Below are 20,778 nucleotides of genomic sequence, written 5' to 3' on the forward strand. Positions count from 1 at the left end.
TTCTGTTTCAGCTGCTGCCCCTACAGGATTGGCATCACCGTGCTGAGCACTCCCAGGAGATTTCTCTCACCAAGCCCCCAACCCTTTCCCACAGCTTAGACTACTCCATAATGATTTGTTGACAGATGAATATGTTGGCAAAGAAGTCAGGACATGTTTTCTAACGCTCGGGCAGTGGGGACATGTTGATCCGTGCCCATCCCTGAATTGCCTCACTCAGTCGTAACCTCCAGAAAGTGGCTTAAAAAGGGGTCAGGTCTGTAACTGGAAGCAGCGTTGGTGGCAATCCGTGCTTGCTGGTGCATTTTTGGTCTGTAAATACAGTGGACGGCTGTTCAGGTGGTCTTCAGATGTGCTGAGCAAGCACAGCTCCCATTAAAGTCCGTGGAAACACCGTATCTGTAGGATTTCACTGCTGCGTTGTGATCTGCACCTTCAGGGTCTGCGTGTTGAACTGGGCTTGCTGATTTAGTGCTTTAGCTAGGGCACAGGTGCAGTGGCCCCGTACATGTAAGCACAATATATTTGCATTTCATCTCTCTGAATCAGCGTAATTCCCCTAACTACCCTCTTCAGTAAATTCCTAATTGCCAGCAATTTATGTCTTTACCTATTTATTGCAGCTTGCAAAGTTTGCAGTAAATTTGGCTTGTGATTTTTGTGTCTGTGCGTGTGCGGAGCAGTTAAATCATTTATGTTCTGAGGACTTTAAAGAAACATATGCCTTAAAATCAGCAAAGCACTTACTACTTTTGCATACACGGTGAAGTCTATTTTATTGCGTTACATTACTAAATAACCTTGGTTGTTATTCTTCAAGGTCTCAGTGCGTTGAGCTATTAACAGCTATGGAATGTATCTAAACTGCATTATGGCTGCATAACTACAAGCTAAGGGGTAATCGAAGATCTGTCAGGCTTAACGTAAGCATATGGACAGCTCTCCACTACTAGTATAGGAAAAAAAACACCACTTAATTTGGAATTTTTATGCAGAAGCCCCTAAGGATGCTTTTACCGAAATGATCTTCAACTTATACAATGCAAATAGAAACACCAGTGTGGGGGAATAAGGAACCAGAAGTTACTGTGCTGTAAAAGGGAGAAGGAGCACATGAATATTTAATGTGTGTATATATATAAAATTAGTACAGAGATAAACAATTTGATGAGTAATGATGCATATATTTAATTCATAGTTTTATGCATTTTTAAAGAAAACCTAAGTAGATGAAAGCTTAAGCTTAATTAAAACAGTAAAAGAAGCATTCAGGTTAGTTTATTCTCTGCTAAACATTGAAACACATATGACAACTTCTGAAAATTTCAGTTCCTGGAAGGGAGGGAGCAGACGAAGCTGTAAGATCTAACAGTGAAATTGCTCTGGACAGTGGGCTTTTCACGAAGTCTGCAAAATTTGTGGAAATACGATATATTGAACCTTTCAGCTATCGCCACTGGACATGCTTTCCATCACCCGAGCAGCATTAGTGCCGGAGCTGGGCCAGTTGTCAGGCATCCTGACACTGCAATACTGTTCTTTATGGCTGCGTATGGATGCTCTCACGTTGGTGTTATTAAGACCAGGAAGTGATTAATGTAAGGAGAAGCGTGTCACTGCACGGTGGAAAAGACATTTTTCTTCTTAGGTCCACTGTCAAGCAACTTTTCAGGCAGACTTGCACAGTTTAAGAAATTCAAATCCTGGTTTCCTATTGACTGAGAGGAATACCCGGAGAGGATCCTGAAAGAGGGAGCTGAATCAATTTCCAGCCCAGCTGTGGCTGATTCATATCCAGCAGTGGCTGGAGCCAAGCAGCAGCCACTGCCTGGTGGATGAGCTGCAAACATCTTCCAGGGGGCGGCGGAGCGGTGTGAATTGCTGTGTCCCTCCTACAGGTACAACCCTAAGGGTTTACATTGCAGCAACGCCTCCAGGCTGGATTCAGGATTGGCACAGCCTTGTGCTGCCTGGTCTTCATCCATACAGACATGGCTTTTCTCCCAAGAACTTCCATAAGCCCCGGGGTTTTATATAAACATATACAAGTGGCATACAAAGTATGGGAGTGGAAGGAGCACAAGCTAATGTATACCACTGGGATATAGTATAGCAAGAGGTAATGTATATATCCGTAAGAGAAGCTCAGTGCAAGAATTACTGGAAGAAGTTATTTTGCTGGAATCGAGATAGATCTTTGCCATAATGTGTTTACCAGCGACTTCTCTATTGTGATTTATTGAGAAGCTCTGTTATTGCTTTTAATTTTAAAAAGCCATCTATAACCTGTTCACGGGAATGAAACTCAAGAAAGCCATATGTTCAGGATATTGTTGTTAGTGTGTTATGTTTTATGCTTCTTCAGGATGCCTTAAATGATTTCTCTGGTGGTGTGTCTCTATTTTGTGGGTATTGCAGGTAGCTCTGGGTTCCAAGTAAATTAAATCTCGTGTTGCTGCTACTTGTTCAGAAAAACAGCTGTTTAACTTCTGTCTTTATGGAAAAACCATCATGCAAGTACGTAATTTCTTTTGCTGAGACTTTCAGCATGGTTCTTAATTGTTTTCCTGTACTCATTTGAAATGGGTCGGTCTAGGAGAAGTAGGAAGAAGGCAGTGTGATGGTTAACAAGGTAATTGAGGAAGTCTGCACCACGTGTACTGGGCTGCGAGGAAGGAGGAACAAAGATGTTTGTGCAAGCAGCTGATAAGCTCCTGTGTTGTTATAGAGGACGTGTGCTAGTCGAGCCAGCCTTCTTTCTGCTCGGTCACAGGTAAATCATGGCATGGTACAAGCTGACTGCAGTATCAAAACCACATCAGAAGTGTCACATTTTCTTCATTTCGCTGACATGCACTGAATGTACATGTCATGTTTTGCTTTGGTCTGTGCTTAGTTGGACAGTTGCCCCATCACTGACACCGAGCAGACCTCCCTGGGTCAGGATCATTTCTCATTTATGGCAGAGCAGTTGAAGATTCCCTCCTAAGCTCCCCCTTGGCATTACAAAGTGTGTGTGTGCAGAACAAATATAAAAAAGACTTCATTTAAGGGTAATGCTCTCCGCTTTGTGACTCTGAAAGCTATTCCCACATCGCTACCTTGCAGGTATGTGTGTGCCATGCAATAAATCTGGAAATACGAGTACCTAGAGGAGTTGTGTCGGTGCTCCAGCAGCGCCAACAACCCGTGCTTTGGGGAGAGGCTGTGCAGGTGAGCCCGGTGCCACGTGCAGCTCTGGAGCTGGGGCTGTGCATGCAGGAGCAGATGCTGGGGTTAAGCATTCACAGATACCCAGGACAGAAGAGAAGTTAGCTTAGTGTTCCAGCAGCGTGGTCTTTCCTCGAGGAAACCCTAAATGTACAGATGTTGTTGGGCTGAAGTGCCACAGGAAGTTATTGTGCACCTCTGCTTAAGTCGTTGTTGTGTTTTTTTTTTTGTTTTTTTTTTTTTAAATAAACATATCTCAGGTTGTTAGGGAAGTGCATGCAGTACTTTGTACGTAAATTGAAGCACTAATCGCCCAATGCCTTCATGCTGTAACAACCTGAATTATACTTCATATCCCCCTTCACTTCTCTGGTGTCTGAGTGCCTTAGAAATCATGAGAGCTGGACTCAGTCAACGTGCAGAAGAGCAAGGAGAGCTCCTAAGCGCTGGGTTTCAGCCCATGAATTAACACAGCTACTGGGATAAGGGGACTATATCTTTCCACTCCTCTGAAGTGCTTAGCTCACTAGTTGTGTGCCATAAAATAAGCGGCAATAACAATAATCCATGTCTGACCGTTCAGAGGAGTGAATCCACCGTGCCTTCCAGCAGTTCACAGTCAGTAAATGGGATCATATAGTGCATATCATCTGCATTTAGTGTGACTGCCTGCTACAGAGAATATTGATTATTTTTCCGTATTATAATTCTGAGTTTATAGCTTCATTTCTTTCCTAGCAGAGACTCACTCTCTTGGCCCAATGTGTTTCTCGGTAAAGAGAAACCTGTGAAAAGTGCTGGCTGGAGCTGAGTGTGATCTGTCACAGTGCTCTGGGTGCAGGGATGCTCATGTTTGTGCACCTGATGGATCGACACAAGCAGGTATTTCTGGCAGAAATCCTCTGGTCAGAGAACTGAGCTGCTAGTTTCTGCATGCCTTGCACTGCTTTTCCTATATGCTGGCCATAAGAACTCAAATAATGTGGCCATTCCTAGATAATAAACAGCATTCTTTTCACCAAAAAGAAGCCTGAAATGCTCTTCAGATTCTTACATTAAAAGTCATAGGTTGTTTGCTCTACCTCCGGGTCACTGGGTACTGTTCATGTTGCATAAAAATTCAGGACTTTTCCCCTTGCTACATGGGAGACTTTACTTAGCTATTTTAAGAGCTTCAAATTTAGTTCCAGGGAAAGGTAGAGAAGATATACCAGCTTTTGAGAGAGAGAGATGAAGAACCAAGGCTGGCTTTCTGCCTTTCATCTTGCTGTATTGTGTAACACCAATTGCACAGAGAAGCACTCTAATGCGGGGAGCTTGCTTTACTCCAGGCTGATGGGATCACGTATTGGCAGAACGGATGAAAAGTCACAAAAGGTGTGGAGCTGAGCTGATGCTTTGTAAAGATGCTAACAGTTTGTGCTGCTACACACACGTAGATGCAGGTGGGAACTATCCCAAACAGGGTGGTAACACCAGCTATGGTGTGGCATTGTTGTGATCCACTTACTACCTTAGTGTTTTGCTGGGTTTGGACGGTGATGTTTCTCTTTACCCTTGGTCTACTAAATTGCAGGATATTCTTACCCGCAAACATAGGTAACTTTGTTTTGCTGGTACTTTTTTAATTATTCACATGCAGTCTAGCCAGTTGAGCTCAAATGGAAGGAGATGCTTTATTCCAAAGCAGCGATGCATTAGAAGCATGTTGGCAGCATTTTATATTGCTCCAACACTTTGTGTTTAATGAGGAAAACACTTTAAGTGCACACATCCCATTGTTGCAGAGAGGATGAAGATATCTGAGTAGACTCTGTTCACATTTATGATCATTCCAATCCTGTCCTTTTTGTTTAAGCAGCAATTTAAATTAGCATACAAATAAACATATAATACCTAGAGCTTTTACCGGAGTAGACACGCACACAAATTATCAGAGGGAAGAAAAGACATTCAGTAAAATAAAATGAATATTAAGTGTAGCTGGAGTTTACTAAGATGCACACTCATTAAAAGCAATTGTTATTATGAACAGTTCCTGTTGATTTAGGAGCTTTAGAGTTCACCAGTTAACCAGGGAGTTCAGCTAACTTGTAGGAACAAGTGGCAAACATGTCGTAGCCTCTTCTGTGCAGGTTAAGGACGTCCAAGCCAAGGGATGCTGCAACTCATACTGAAGAAATCAGGTACATGCAGACTTGATCTGTCAAGGGGGAAAAGACATCTAAACAGATAAAACCAGAACCTCAGCTGAGGTCAGTTAACTCTCAGATGTTAATTTTCTTGCACTGAGAAGCTGGGCCTTGTTTTTCTGTGCCATTTTCCTTTCTGAAGAGATGACATTTGTGTAACTCTAAAACCCATCTACTGTTGTATAACTGTTGAAGTTCTGGTTCACTTTTTTTTTTTTTTTTTTTTTGAGTATCCTGAGAAACCTTTATTCAGTATAAAAGTACTGCTCTGTGCAGATACAGGGCCTGACTCAGAGCTGCTGTAAGTCACATTAATTCCTTTGCTGAGGAGGGAATTATGGCCCAGCTGCTGCTCTGGCATGTGCTCTTACCAACCATTTTCCACGGGGAGAGGAGAGGATTTTGCTTACCAGGATGCAATTTGTGGAAAAAGTAAAATCCAAAGAAAGCCCAGTCGAGTTCACGTGGCTGATGGGAAGGGAATAACAGGAAAACCTGTTATTAAACAGGACAGGTAGCTTCTACTCCCTTCCTCTTCTGCTCCTTTTTGTAGTGGAATGAAACAAGGCATTCCCAGGGACTGAAGGGCAGAGTAGAAATGATGAATGGGGGGAAAAAATGCAGGCCACTGCTCTCGTAGGGCAGCTGCATCAAACAAGCACGGCCTCAATGGGAAGACAAAGAGCCCCTGCTGGTTTTTACCATCTGCGAATCTGACCTCTATTACTTTCATACGATTTTTCCAATTTTCATGAAATATTTTTCTTGTTTTCTTCAGTTTCCAGGAAACTGCCCAAGAGCATATTTTTATTGAATCTTCTGTAATTTCCTACCAAGGCAATACTTTCGGTGATAGATACCTATGGACTAGTTTCCCTTCGTAAAAGCTGTTCTGGCTTGGTTGACTAACGTTTCATCTGAACAAATACTGTGAAGACATGCCTGCTCTTCATCTAGACATCCTGTTGGTGGATAGAGAATCTTCCTTTTCCAGGCCACCCTCCACCGACATATTTTGTCTCTGAACATTTTCCCACTCTTCTATTGATGGTTATTCAATGTGATCTCGCTTGCCTTTTCTCCTCGTTAGCTGCACAAAGCCAAATTCTGCCCATGAATTCAGGAGAAGCTTGCTTCATGTGAAATGAATTTCACGTAACGCATCTTACTGGGAAGCATTTAAACTATGGCACTGCTGAACTTTGCCTTTCTGAGTTTCTTTGTTAAAATGACACATCATTCCTTTCCTTTAATGATACAGTAAGTAGTTTCGGCATATATTTCTACCCAAAAATGTTTGGTACCATTCTCTCTCTCCAGCATGTTTCTTTTCAGCCCTCATTAATCCCTTTATTAATGGGTGTTGTTTTAAGTGAGTGCCACATCACTCCAAAAGAGTACCCGTGTACCTGCATAGCTTTTTCTGGTCTTCTTTCCCTTTTAACTTATGCTGCAGCTGGCTTTGCTCTCTGAGTCCAAAAATCTAAAACCAGATCTTTTATTCTTGGTAGTCTGTTTAGAAATAAATCACTGGTCTCTCTTCTTCTGAGTCAGGAAAGGGAATTTGGAATTGAAACTAGAGGTAGGCAAAAGATGCTGCTGGCAATTGCAGCCTGCACATTCAGATACAAAGCATTTAAACTTTTCAGGGTGGAAATGATTTTCACCGTAATCAGACTGAACACTCAAATGAAAAAAAATAAAAGCTCATCCTTTTCATACTGGTCCTGTGAAATGAGGTGTGATCATATCCGTACCTCTGGAAGGGAAATGAGTGTGATTAATGAAGCAAATCATACATTTTAATGTGCATGATAAAACTGTTACTCCAAAGAGAAAACAATATCTTTAACAATTCAAAATAATGTTATTTGCACCTTTTTTTTTAATCTGCTTTTTCTTTTCATTGCCTTCAAATTCTGGTAGGCTGGCATTTATTGCCAAAACATTACTATTTCAAGTCTTTCCCTTTCTATTTGCCTTTCCATCTTCTGTACATACAACGTCCATTCCCTCTCCCTCCCAAGATGAAACACTTTTTATATTGTGTGTTTTTCTAAGTCTTTCTGCAGATAAATTAACCACATGAGGGATCTTTTCAGCAATCTTTCCCGTTGCTGGTCTGTGGAAGCTAATAGGAATGTACAAAGAGTAAAATATGTTTAAATGTTAGATCCATTAACTTACTGACCTTTAAAAAGGTTGGATGGCAAAGTGAGTACTAGTATGGCTAGTAATTTGCAGTCATTGAAAACTAACTAAACATACTTAAGGAAATGCTGAGGATACATGTATGCGATACGTTTCAAATTCCACTGAAATTACTGGAAAACCACTGGTTTCAGCCAGCTTGTGGAAGAGGCTCATATGCTCATAACCTTATTAAGGCCAGCTGATTTTTCCCGTGGTCCATTATTTCATGCTCAATTTGTGTCCTAAAACAGAGAGAGATTGTAGTGTCATTCCTATTGGAGTTACTACAAATGTTTTTCTTCCTCATACATAAAATTTCAAGCACTTTTAAAAAAATGTGCCAGGGTTTTTGCTCCCCACTAATTCTACTGAAAGGCTGTTTGAAGACTTCACATTTTTAATGGTTAGAAACCTTCTGATTTTTAGGTTGCATTTATTCATAATTGGTCAACTGTACTGAATTGCCTTCGTGTGTGTTTTTCTTTCATGTAAAGCTTCATGCTTACTCTTGCAGTATAAGTTACCAGATCATCCCCGTTCATCCTATGGTCAGATGCATCTTCCTCAGGCCTGGCGTGCTAGAAACAGGACAGGTAACAGGCATCATCAGTGAGCTCTCTGCGATCACTGGGTTGTGATGCTGTGAAATTGTTGACGGGCTGTGCACCGGTACGTAGAACTTCCCTGCTTTCTACAGAGAATTTTCTCCATATGTAAGGTTATTTGTGTCCCCAAAACCAAGGAGAGCAGCAGCTCATTTCAGGCCTATTCCTTTGCAGGGAATTGTAATGGTCAGTGCAAAACAAATGAGTTCAGAATCCCGGGAAGTATTTTGAATTTGATATACAATATTCTGATACTCAGAAAGGTGAAGTGTCATGAGGCACTGGAGAGTTAACTGCAATATTTTGCAGCCCTCTTACTTTCTAACAAGGTAAATGTGGGAATGGAAGGCTCTTACTGCATGCCGTGTTTCTACATCCTGCGCTTCTCCATGCCCAGCTGCCTCCTGTTGCCCTACAGAGAGCTTGATGGTGTTGGCCGGCCCCTGCTCCCTGGAAGGACCGTGCCATTTTTTCTACCAGTATGAACAAAGCATTCGGATTTTAGTACCCTATACATATCCATGTGTGTGGGTATACATTGCATAGGCTGCTAGAGGAGTGGCACTGGCAGTGAAGCAGAACCAGACCGAGGTCCTTCACCTGGGAGTGAAGCTCAGTGTGCTCATGCCATGTCCGAATGTGATTTTCCATTGGGAACACGCTCTCCTGTATCTGCACCCCTTGCATTGCTTCTCCTCGAAGCATCTTCGCTTCCAGTATGACCTTTGTGCTAGTGGCCATGCCTCAGTGCATCTTTTCAGCCTGTGAAATGCCAGAGTTGAGCACGTTTTGTATAGGAATTCCTGTATCACGGAGCCTGCAGTCTGCTTTGCTGGTGTGAACATGCTACATGAGTTACTGGGTGGTCTGCAGTGGCTCCTACACCTTTTCCTAGCAGATTGTAACTCATTCAGAACTCGTCTCTTTTGTGTTAGGAGTTTGTTTGGAATAAATATGCAGGAAATCTTTGTGTTAAAAGCTGTCAAGGCATCTAAGTGTTGTAACACAAGCGAAATAATGTGTTTTTAAAATTATTTTGATTTCATGAGCAACCTCATTCCACTTTGACATGTTGTGGGAATCTGTCATTCACACGCATCTGTAATGTAACCAATACTCAATATTAGGATAACAACTATGCAATACTAGATGGCTGCACATACCAGGGACTGTCATTACCAGGTATCTGTGATGTATTTATATCAATGCATAAGGAAGGCTGCATGTGATTTTTTTTTTACGTTGAGAGTAGACTCGTTGATTTAAGAATGGCTTTTTGTAAAGGAAGACTGTTAATTCAGTGAGTAAAGTAACTGGAATCTGTCCCTTTACAAATTAAATATATTCCTGTTTTGTTAGGTGTAACTGGAGTTCCTTTGAATCGTTAAGTTACATTTTTTCACGCCCAGACTATGCAATATGAATCCCAATTTTCACAGTCCTTCTGTCTGTTCAGATTTGATTTTGAATCAGAATTTTCTTAGTCTTTCTCTATAGCATGTGCTGATTTGAATGATAAAAAAGCCTTCTCTAGTATATATCCTGGATGAAGTAACAATTCCTAGGTCAATCCAGAAGTAGATCAAAACCTGTGCGGTTTATCCAAATTCAGAATGTCAATGCAGGCTTCTGTAGATTGATCTGATGAATGAATATTCCTCAATTGTGTTCACCATCTCTTTTATCAAAGCTCTACTGCTTATTTTGTATTGTTGGATCTCTCTTATATTTTCATGCCAGCTGTAAGTACATTTTCTCAAGTTTTTTCTCTGCCAGGTTTGGCTGTTACATTGAATGTGATCAGATTATTTTGTGATATGCAGAAGATTAGTCATTTAAGACTGAATTGGTAACTGATTGCAAAAGTTCTTCCTGTGAACCATGCATCTTGTGAGAAAGAATAGATCTAAAGGAGTGTCTTTATGTTTAGAGACTGTTCCAACTTCTATCTGTTTAATTTCTAAGCTAGGCTGCTTCTCCAGAATTTACCAAATTAACATCAGTGCTTCAAAGTAACAATAGGAGTTGCTTTTCTAATTACACTTTTATTGCTTAAATACGTGTTTAAACAAAGGCAGTAGTTCACAGATAATAGGCAGGTACCTCGTTTCAGTTAGGAATAAGTCAAAATACTCCATAACATCATCCTAATTCGTACAGCTTGTACAGTTTGTTCATCTCCCTATGAAAGACGCCATCTCAGCCAACTGTAATCATCTACAAGTTGCTCTCTCTGTGGCCTCTGGAGAGATAAAGAGTTATTTTTGGACTGGTGATTCATCTAATCCAAAAATAGTTTAGATAAATCAGTAGTGCAATATAGACCCAGAACCTGTAGCTGACTAAAGTCGGGCGAGGCATAGCTCACCTTTGACACATGATGCTGTGGGTGTTCTCTTACGCGTTTATGAAGATGAAAGATTTGCTTAAAATGACACGTAAGAAGGATCAGGCCATGTTCTGTTTTGTCTGTGTTCTGAAGTGATCAACATGCATCTAAAATGATGCTCGTGCTTCCAGGGCACCATGCTGTGTGCCTTGGGAAGCGTGCAGCAGTAACAGCGTCAGCAAGACTCCTCCACTTGACATGGGTCGCACTGTGAGGATGGCAAAGGCTGGAGGCCCTGCTTGCAGATGAGGTTATTGAAGAGGAGGGGAATGAGGTTTAATATACTGGAAGGGAAAAAGGAGGCGCTGAAGCAGGTAAATGATAAGCAGGAAGAAAATGAGTCAGTGAGTGCTTAGCAGAAATGAGCAATTGAGAACTCTTAGGAGTGCCAAGGAACCAGGAGGAAGAAAGGTTTGGAGAGTGGGGTTTGGAGAACAAGTTCTCATCTTATTGTCATCTCACAAGTGTTCACTCTGCAGTACTTTTCATTATAATGTGTGTCTTCCGTAATCCACTTCAGTGTGTGTAATTTGTGTCGGGGGAGTGAGCTGCTCTTATCCTTTTCACTGTGAGACTGGTGCTGCATCCAGCCCCGTACCTTGAATCAGCCAGGCTACCTTCATTCATAACGCTTTGGCTTTCTCCCTAATAATAACAGTGTTCTTGAGCTGACTCAGATTCATATCTGGACAGTTTATCTTCAGATCCCAAGACTACTTTAAAACGTTATCTTAATACTAACTCCTGTTAGTGGTTAACTGAGTGGGCCTGGTTTTTATTCAATATCCCAATGATCTCAATCCCAATAGATATATTCTCTCTTTTTTTTTTTTTTTTAAACTGCACCTTTTCTAATAAATGCACAAAAGAAAATGTGCTAATACTCTGAACAAAGCAAGCTTTGATTTCATGCTTTAGCAAATCAGTCAAATTTTATCATTGTCACTCATTGGTGCTTCCACAAACACAACCTGTAGCGGCCTTTTTTCCTTTGGAAAACTTTGGAATGCTTAACTCCCTCACAAAATACCAAATTCTCATTGATCAAAGCAAGAAAAAGGCAAATTCATCTGTATCAATGACAAACGGATTTAGGATGCTATATTTGGGTCCCTTTAAAGTAAATAATCTCTATAAAAGATCTCTCTGACTTTGGTTTTAACTGGATTTCCAATATAAATTTTCCCCATGTCATAGAAATCTCAGAATAAAGGCAAATATATAAATATATAGTAAGTATATAAATACTTACGTATTTCCCCAAACTCACAGGATGTTTATTGAATAGCTGTGACCTGCCGGGGGAAAAAAATGACAGTGAGGGATCTCATCCGACTTGGTAGTAGAAGATTGGGAATCCCAACACCCATTGCACCAATCCATTGGCATTAGCACACAGCACTGCAGTCCACGTGTAACATAAATTCACAGGTATTGCTCCCTGAAAGTTAGGCAGAAGGTTTAGGACTGGAAATTTGACTGTTTATGTTTTCACTCGGGTTGCCAGGAGTGGGGAAGGTGGGCACAGGTGGCACTAAATATGTGTGATCACACACATTTGGATTGCCATGGTAGTACAGGATCTTAAAATCTTAAAATGTCTCGGCTAAAAATAGCAAGATGGTAACAGCATAAATAAGTTATTAATATTCCTCCCTCTTTAATATCTAGAAAAAGATAAATAAGTAACGGACATGGCAAAAAAGGCGTGGTCCAAAGTCACTCAGGGTCAGCCGAAAACCGGCTATGAGCATCAGTGGGATTTGCACCTGGGAGGATCCGAGAAACAGCGAATGGTCAAACTCAGAACTTCAAAAAGCCAACTACTTCTCCAAGAATCTGCTCCAGGCCCTTTCAAGTGCCGACTTTTTCCCAAAAGTGCATTTAAAGAGTGTGGAGGGCCAGGCAGGGAAGAAAGAGAGCTCACAACAGAAAGCTTTCTCGTAAATGCAGAATGTACCCAGAGGATATTAGAAGACTTTTGAGTAAACTGCGTGATTGTACCCTGGCTGAAAAACACAAGAGCCTGTAATTATGCTGTGTTGTATTTATTCACTGGTGAATTCTTTTAGCTCTTTTTCCCCCCATAGGATATTCTTTATTTACAGGTCATGTGTTTGGGGTGTACTTCATTTTTAATACCATACATAATTTTGTTTTGGAACCAAAATATTTATTAGAACAGTATAGCATATAAAAGCCACCTTTTTGCCTTTGTGCAGCTAAAATAAATAACATATATAATACATATCCATCTCAGCGCTGAATATATTAAGGCACATTCACAGCGCTGTACTTTTCAACATCCAGCTCTATGATTTAACTCTGCTCTGTACTATTTTTTTATTAAATCAGACAGGTTGGTGATCTATTTCGCTGTGGATAAGGATGTAAGCAGTCCCCAGTACTCTTCATTCTCTGCACACCCTCTGTTCTTTAAGATATTTATTGAAATGGTTGGTGAGGTGCAACAAGCCAGACATAATATTCCCCTTGCCTTTGTGCGACTACACTGTAATGAAGAATTAATAACAGATTCCTGAAGAATATTAATCATACTTTCACAAGCCAGTGGGGAACAATTTAAGTGCAGGAAAATTAATGCAACAGTCCAACTCGTAGGCCTGTGCAGAAAGTCTGAAAAAATGGGCATTGCCTGAAGAGCTTTCCTTCATCTGCGGTGCGTTGAGGTGTTTGAACACTGCAGCGCTCAGACCACAGCCCACAGCAGATCGGGGCTTTCTTATGCCCCTGTCCCTTTTTCCAGCAATCCTGTGCCTTCTGCGTCGGTACTCACCATAAAGCCCTCTCCTCATGGGATGGAGAAGAGCTAAATGGAAAACATTTGTCCCCTCCTGTAAGGATATTCCCAGATGGGACAAAATGGGATTTGACAGTCTTCATAAATTATGCCGGAGGAAAACCATGGGGTCAATGAAACCTGTTGTCTTTGACATTTTCCAGATATTTCATTACAAACTTCATTCTTTTTTCATTCTGTATTTAACTTCTTTGGAAATAGATATTCAATTAAATTTCAAAGTGAAAAGTAATTTTAAACAAACCTCCCATTGAGGTTTGTCATCCCCAAGATGTCAAATGAGACATTCTGGTCATTGCTAAACGTTTTCCAACATTTTACCAAGGTCTGGAGTTTCTCCATTCACGGGAGCAGTTTCAGTTTTGACAAATGGGTGTTTTCCAGGGGAAAAAAATAACTCTGTCAGAGACAGTCTGATTAGCCAGAGGGCAAAGATCCCAACAAGGCTTTACCATACCATGTTTTCTTGACGTGATAAATCTGTGATAACCCTGCAGTAGTTAGTGCCCTCCATTTTTGCAAAACACAGGGTCAGAAGTTGACCCCACCAAACATCTTTAATGAAAAATGATAATGATCTGAGTATAACCTGTAAAAGAATTAATTTTTCAGAATCTCTTAAAATATTACACAAAGGGGAATAGTGGTAGAAGAATCGTATTAATAAGACACGGTGTTACAATGGAAAACGTTTATGAAGGAGACGACTGTTTCACTGCAGGCTTGTTTTTTTAATCAGGATAAACATACTGCATTGGGAAGAGCTGTACATTTTTAGTAAGCTTGCTGTTGAAGAACTTCAGCAAATGAAGGCTGAATCCTGGTCCCACAGTTGAGCACAGAAATGACTGACTTGCGGGAACAAGGCGTTGGGGGAGCTCCTTGTGACTGCAGTAATTATATGTGGGAAAAATCTCCCTGTCCTACCCCAGTTAGGGGGTTGTTGCTGTTTTCATGGATATGCTGAATAGAAAAGGAAGAGTGTGGTGGGAAGACCTGCATTAAGCCAACTGAACCTGGCAATGATTGTGATTGTGCTTCTTTTTTTTTTTTTTTTTTTCCTTTTTTCTCTATTCTGAGTTCTGTGACCACAAAATATGGACCCAGACGAGTCAGCATCCCCAGTCAGCCAGCTGAGAGGGCCCCCCCTGGCCCACCTGGTAATAAAGGTGGCAGAGGGAGCAAATATCCTTGGATAAAGTGACTGCTGCTCACTTAGAGGGAAAATGTGTTTTCCCCAAAGAGCTGATGCTGGATATGTTTATCCTGCAGCACATTCACTGCATATCTGATCTGGACACATGCAAAGGAAGTCTGCGTTGTGTTCAAGCTCACCCTGACCAACCTGTTCACGACACAGGTAGTTTAGGCACTGTGTATGCCTCTCTTGTCTGACTGGGATGGTAGAAACACCCAAATAATACAGTTTCCAGAGACCCCAGAATCTGTAGGATTGCTCTGACTCCTGGTTACATGTAGGGATGATGACGTGAGGCTGTTATATCCTGTTATCTTTTCCCTTGATTCACCTATCTAGACAAACATGACACTGCTCCCAAGATTTAAATCTCTAGAGATTACACAAGAGATGGAAAGGGCTCTTTTTGGTCTTCTTGCCCTTGCTTTAGGGCAGGTGCATCAGCAGCTGGAAGAGTTCAAATATTTCTTCTACATCTGCATTCTGGATATGGATTTTAGATCTTTCAGGCGAAGGAGGAATGACTTTGCATGTTGAAAGTAGTAATCAACATGCACAGTGGCTAAATTCAAGCTCTGATGTAAGCGCTACACAAAATCCCAATCAGCTCCTACCAGAATTTCATAAGGGCATGCAAGGATCACCGTGATTAAAACAGTGGTCTACTGAGCCTACTTTCCAACTGCTGCTTATTGTATTAATTCAAAGTTTTCTCTTATTGGAAAATTAAGTAGCAGGTGTAGTTTTAATGAACTGTAGCAGACTGGGTTTAGTGGTGTGGTAAATAGATTGTGATATTCATTTCCAATTAAAGTTCTTTTGCAAAGATCAATGAAGCACATTCTTATAAATTGAATCACAGTAAACTAATAAACAAATTTCTTTCAGCCTGCTGATGGCAAATTCCTATTTCCTTAACATGTTAGATCACTTCATGGTATTAATTATATGATGCATGAGCAACAAAGAAGCAATCATTTATTTAGCAATAGTTTTATATTTATTTTTACCTTGGAATTAGCTTTACAGATAATTACATACCTATAGGCAAGGAACATTAAGCATTAGAAAATGGAAATTTGAAGTGAGTATTTTTATTGCTTGACTTCTGTCTGTCATCCATAAGATTTAAAAAATTTTGTTAAAGAATGTGCTGCATTATTTGTTTTGCTGATTAAAAGGGCCAGTACATAAGGAAGGGTGCGCTGTAACCTTTAAACTCAATTAGTATATGATACATTCGCATCAGGAGCGACAGCGTTCATGAATAATAGAGCAAAGGCTTCATTCTGCATCTGTAAACACACTGCTGTAGCCATTTAAAAAATTAAGATATTAACTTACCAATTTTAAATGTCAGCAGTATGTTCTTAGCATATAGTAATGGTGTGACAGTTTATTGGGATCCTGCTCTCATTATATAAGAATACATTTCAGTGCTGAAAAGAGCCCTGATCATTGATTGCGGTCCCTGAGGGGATACCAGCACATAGACTAGGCTAATAAAAACGATAAAATAAAGCTCTCACAGTATAATAATGTCGTTTCTTGAGATGCTGTCACTATTATAGGCATGTCAGGTACCTCTCAGAACGGATTGAACATCCCCAGAAGCAGCTTTTTGAGGCTCCCACTACGTGAGGTTACATCAGCTAAGCTCAGGTCGGGCAGGCCAAGCTGCCTCCCATCACATTTGGGGATCGTGGAGAGAGAGCCACATTGCTGGAGGCTGTGTGGAGCCCCGAGGTTACCCTTCAATGGCTGGTCCTCTGGAGAGGCCCCTCTCTCACCCCCAGCTACAGAGAGGAGACGGAAGCTCATTTTGTGAATGTCTTCTCTGTAAGTAACAGTAATTGGGGAATCTTTTTCTGAACAGATAGTTTTAAGTCTGGACATACTCATCTTCTGTCGTCTTCATGGCACTAATGCACTCACAACTTCTTTTCCTTTCGCTTAAGAGCTGCTGCTTTATTTAATTAGGGGATCTTACTTTATTCTGATCATTCTGGCTGCTCTTAATCTCAGGCAAAGTTTATTGCTAATGGTTGACCCCTTCCAGTTGGCAGTATTGAAATGTATCCTGTAAGGTCTCCCCAGCTTCCCTGGAGCTACCTAGGAGTTTGCAAGTGGAAAGCCACTGTTTCCTGACCAACTGTGGAGAATTCCACTTGTGAAAAGAAGAAAACCTCACATTTGCCTTTGTCTTATTTTTAATGCAAAACATGTCTTGGAAAATTTTGCAGTCAGCCAAAAATCTCTCTCAGGCTTAAATGTAGTCATTGTACAAGTACAGGCTACCTGGAAATCCAGCATTTATTTTCCTTACGAGACCGAAGCAGGAGATAAGAGGGAAAGATTTAGGTCATGTAAAAAGGAAAAGAAAGTGGCTGGTGACTTCATGTGGCTTACTTGCACATTGCCATCTCTGTGCTGCCCTTGTCCTTGGCTTCCTTGTGTTCCTCATGTTTGCCTCAGAGGTGAACTGTAAGGCGCAATCACAGCCAATTTCTGGCTCTTCATCCTCCGGCAGATAGCTGCTATTCTCTGGCGATAACATATTTTCTGTTCTTCTTAGTGATCTTTTCACAAAAGCCTCCATAAAAGTGATTATTCTGTTTCGGTCGTGGCGTTAGGCTTGTCAAGGGGAGCAGGAGGAAAGAGCAGAAATCCAGCCATGGCTGTAAATCACAGGGCATGAAGCAAAAGGGTGAGGCAAAACGTCGTCCTTCTGCGTGCGGACCGGAGACTCTCTGAGGTCAAGAAGACCTGAAGTTGTCATTCTTCAAACCAACCAACCAAAAAAAAAAAAAAACGCGCTATCTTAATGCTGTGGATATCTGAAATGCCTGGTCCTTTCAGCTCTTTGTGTGGCACCAGAGATTGCTCGAGATGTTAGGTTCACCCACGAGTCTGCTGGGAGCGTGCCTCTGGTGCAGCCGTGCCTCATAACTTGGTATTGCCCAGTAATTTAATGAACAAATATGAATTAGTTGTGGCACTTCGGTACTTGTCTCGGACAAGGGAAGTGCTGATGTTAATCAAATATCAGCTGAAGGTATTTTAGCCAGTGGGAAGCATCTTTCCCTCTCATTCAATCTGAGTTATTCTATTAAGCTAATGTTTGGCAACAGAAGGAAAGTAACCACTGCGAGAACGTACCAGACTTGAGATGGGAGGAAAATTAATCTGCAGCTTAACAGACTGAGAAATACTTATTGTAGTGCAAAATAAGGTTTGCAATATGATGAATTACTTGTGTTGTGTGAAACAGGGTGCAAGAGAGAAGGTTTAAACAGTTTTCCTGAGAGAGCAGAGTTGGACTTGGTTTCATTATCCAGGGTCTGTCCTTCACAGAGAGCACTGACATTTGTGTAACTGTTAATTGCAGTGAGTTTGAAGGCAAATAGGTATGTAGCTGACTGGATTGTGGATTTTCTTAAATAAAACCATGTAGAAAGTCCATGTATACATAAAGCCAAAAAGTTAAGGGATTTATGTAATGTGTACACTTGTTTATGTACATAGTCACCTCAAATTTGTGTGGGAGTAGGAATTTGCTTATTTTTTTGCAGAGGTCTGTTTGGATTTCCTACCAGCTTCACTACAGCAGACCAATAGGAAAAATCTTGGCTGCAATAAAGTCAGTGTTGGTATTCCCACCCACTTAATACAACGAGGGTTTATGCCTAGGTCATTAGGAGAGAGTGTAAGACAAATTCCTATATTAATATATTTTCTTCTCAGATTTTGCAAATAAAGATCAGAGATGCATGGTGGCAAAAATACTGTTTATTAATTGGTACTGGAAACACCAATTTATTTTTGTGTGTGAAATAATTATTTTTGGTTCATAAAAGCTCGGAATTATTAGCATAGGACGCCAGTCTACACAGCATGAGAGCTGTAGTGTAGGTAGGAGAACACCGCACGTAGTCTCTCTGAAAGTAGGGTACCTCTTGGTAAATCTTTCTTACTGTGATCTGTATCAACAGAACCACAAGTTTTCTTACATGCTCCCAGCCCTCCCCAAACCTTTCTTTGCAATCATCTTCATTACATTCCTATATTCCAGCATTTCAAAGTTAAGCATTTTATCTCTGGCCTGAATTGGCAAGGCATCCGAGGCACTCATGAGTAAAACGGAGATGGAGATGTTGGATGTGCTAAAAGCTTAGGGAGGTACAAATCAGCTGGACAGACTCACGAAAGCAAAATCCATTGTGGGCCATTAAATATAACCAGAGTGCCCCGAATCAGGAAAGCTGCAGATTGCTGATGGCTGGGCAGCTCTTCTGAGGAAATATCACTGCATTCCTGCCCTCTTAATGGACCTTTGGCCTGAGCTATATGGATTTTCTTATATTCTTAGGTTTTTATCTACTATACTATTCAGATCCCTGCCTAAAATCCACTTCTTCAGGAGATTTTTTCTTCCTTCTTTTCATGTTCTGCTTGTCATCTGTGGCCTTTGCAGGGATATTGTTATGTTGTATAGCTCTAAAGCCTGATGTAACACTGATGTAAATGCATTTTTAATTATTAAAAATAGTTCAAGGTATCCGATAAGCTGGGGAATAGCTGCTGAACTGGAAATGCCATCTGGAGATCTGTTTATAAGTTTAGGCTTATCTATTCTCTTGGGTGATTTGAGTGATTCCCCCTTACACAGAAGCCGAGGACTTCGATCACCAGGTAATGATGTGGTTAACAGAAGATTGGATTTCCCGCAAGAAGCAATTACCTTGATTGATAAGAAAATTTGAGAAAATTCGTTCAAGACTTAATGAGATTGACAAGGTCACGGTTGAGCCAGGCATCCACCTTGAATAGATAAGGTTATATGTTTAGGAGAAGTAATCCAACAACAATAAGCCCCTCAAAAAAAATGGATCATTTTTATCTACGCTGAGATGATGAATGAAAACATTAGACTTCTGCCTGTGACAGAGAGTCTGGGGTGTGAAGATCAGGAGAGATTCTTCACAGTCATTTATAGCACTAGTATTGCTGCCGTCCCATTTTTTTATACCATTAGAAAGAATATAAAAATGACTTTCAGAATCTTTGTGGCCTCAAAAATCATCCCGGACCTTTATCTTACAACTCTGTGAGGTGTTTTGTCTGTCAAGAAAACTGGAGGTCATAAGAAAAAGGATATCATTCCTGATTATGTGTTCACCTCCTGGTATCTGCAGCGGGGTCCCTCAGGGCTGTCAGCAAAGCCAAAAACACTTTTTAAATTCATGAATCCTGGACTGGTTCTTAGCCCGGGTTGAAAAAAAATGTATTGCCAAGATAATTAGATAAGACATTAAAAGGGGATAGAAATAGATGAACAAAGGATATGATTTATTGTTTCAAACATGCTAGGAGTCATTTATGGAAAATACATTTGCACATGTGTAGTTTCTCTCTTGAAGTGATGCAGAGGATTTTGCTCTTTGGTTTTCTTTAGCAAGTGAGATGAAATGAAGATGGCCAGTTGAAATGGGAACTAATACTTTTCAGTGTACTTTAAATATGAGAATTCATAAGACAGCAGGTGAAAACTAAAACCTACACTTCAGTACTTATCTCAGATCTGTGTACATGGCACCCTTCTGCCCACTTTTTCTTGATGAGCTGCTAATTATTGGAACCAACTAATTGAGGAATTTCTGCCTATATCTCATCCTAACACCTGGATCGTTTTAGCTATTTTTTAATATTTACTTGTGCATAGCAATTCAAACACACCATAGCCTTCTAACTGCACGTAGCTTCACCCTTGGAAGCAGGCTGGCATGGGAACCTCTGAAAAGGCAGAAAAGTTTGTTCTGTTTTTATTACACACACATATCCTTACACGCAGTATACCCAAAAAAGGCTCTTCAAACTTATTTTGGAAGAGTTGTATCGTTCTGTGTTGGAAATGTGTGTTCTCAAGAGCTTATGTTTGCTTATATTGTATTTTTAAAGAGTTTGCATGTAGCAGGATTGAGTACACAAAAGGGAAATTAATTGCAAATAGCATAGGAAATAGTTGGATATATGCAGTATGTAATCTTTTTTGGACTGTAAGTACTTCTCTGTACACTACGTTCAGTTTTCGCTTTATGGATCACCCCAGAATGAATGCAAGGCAGGTGAACGTGTTCACTTTTCTGTCGGCTTCATAAACGCGGCCGCAG

General features: G+C 40.7%; 1 protein-coding gene across 4 annotated transcripts in view; it reads left to right on the forward strand.

Annotated features, from left to right (window-relative positions):
- SPAG16 (sperm associated antigen 16) overlaps positions 1–20,778 on the forward strand; it is a 403,853-nt gene that overhangs the window by 355,159 nt on the left and 27,916 nt on the right. The gene's annotated exons all lie outside the window — the stretch shown is intronic.

The sequence above is a fragment of the Cygnus olor genome, chromosome 6 (genome assembly GCF_009769625.2).
Source record: "Cygnus olor isolate bCygOlo1 chromosome 6, bCygOlo1.pri.v2, whole genome shotgun sequence".
Taxonomy (NCBI): domain Eukaryota; kingdom Metazoa; phylum Chordata; class Aves; order Anseriformes; family Anatidae; genus Cygnus; species Cygnus olor.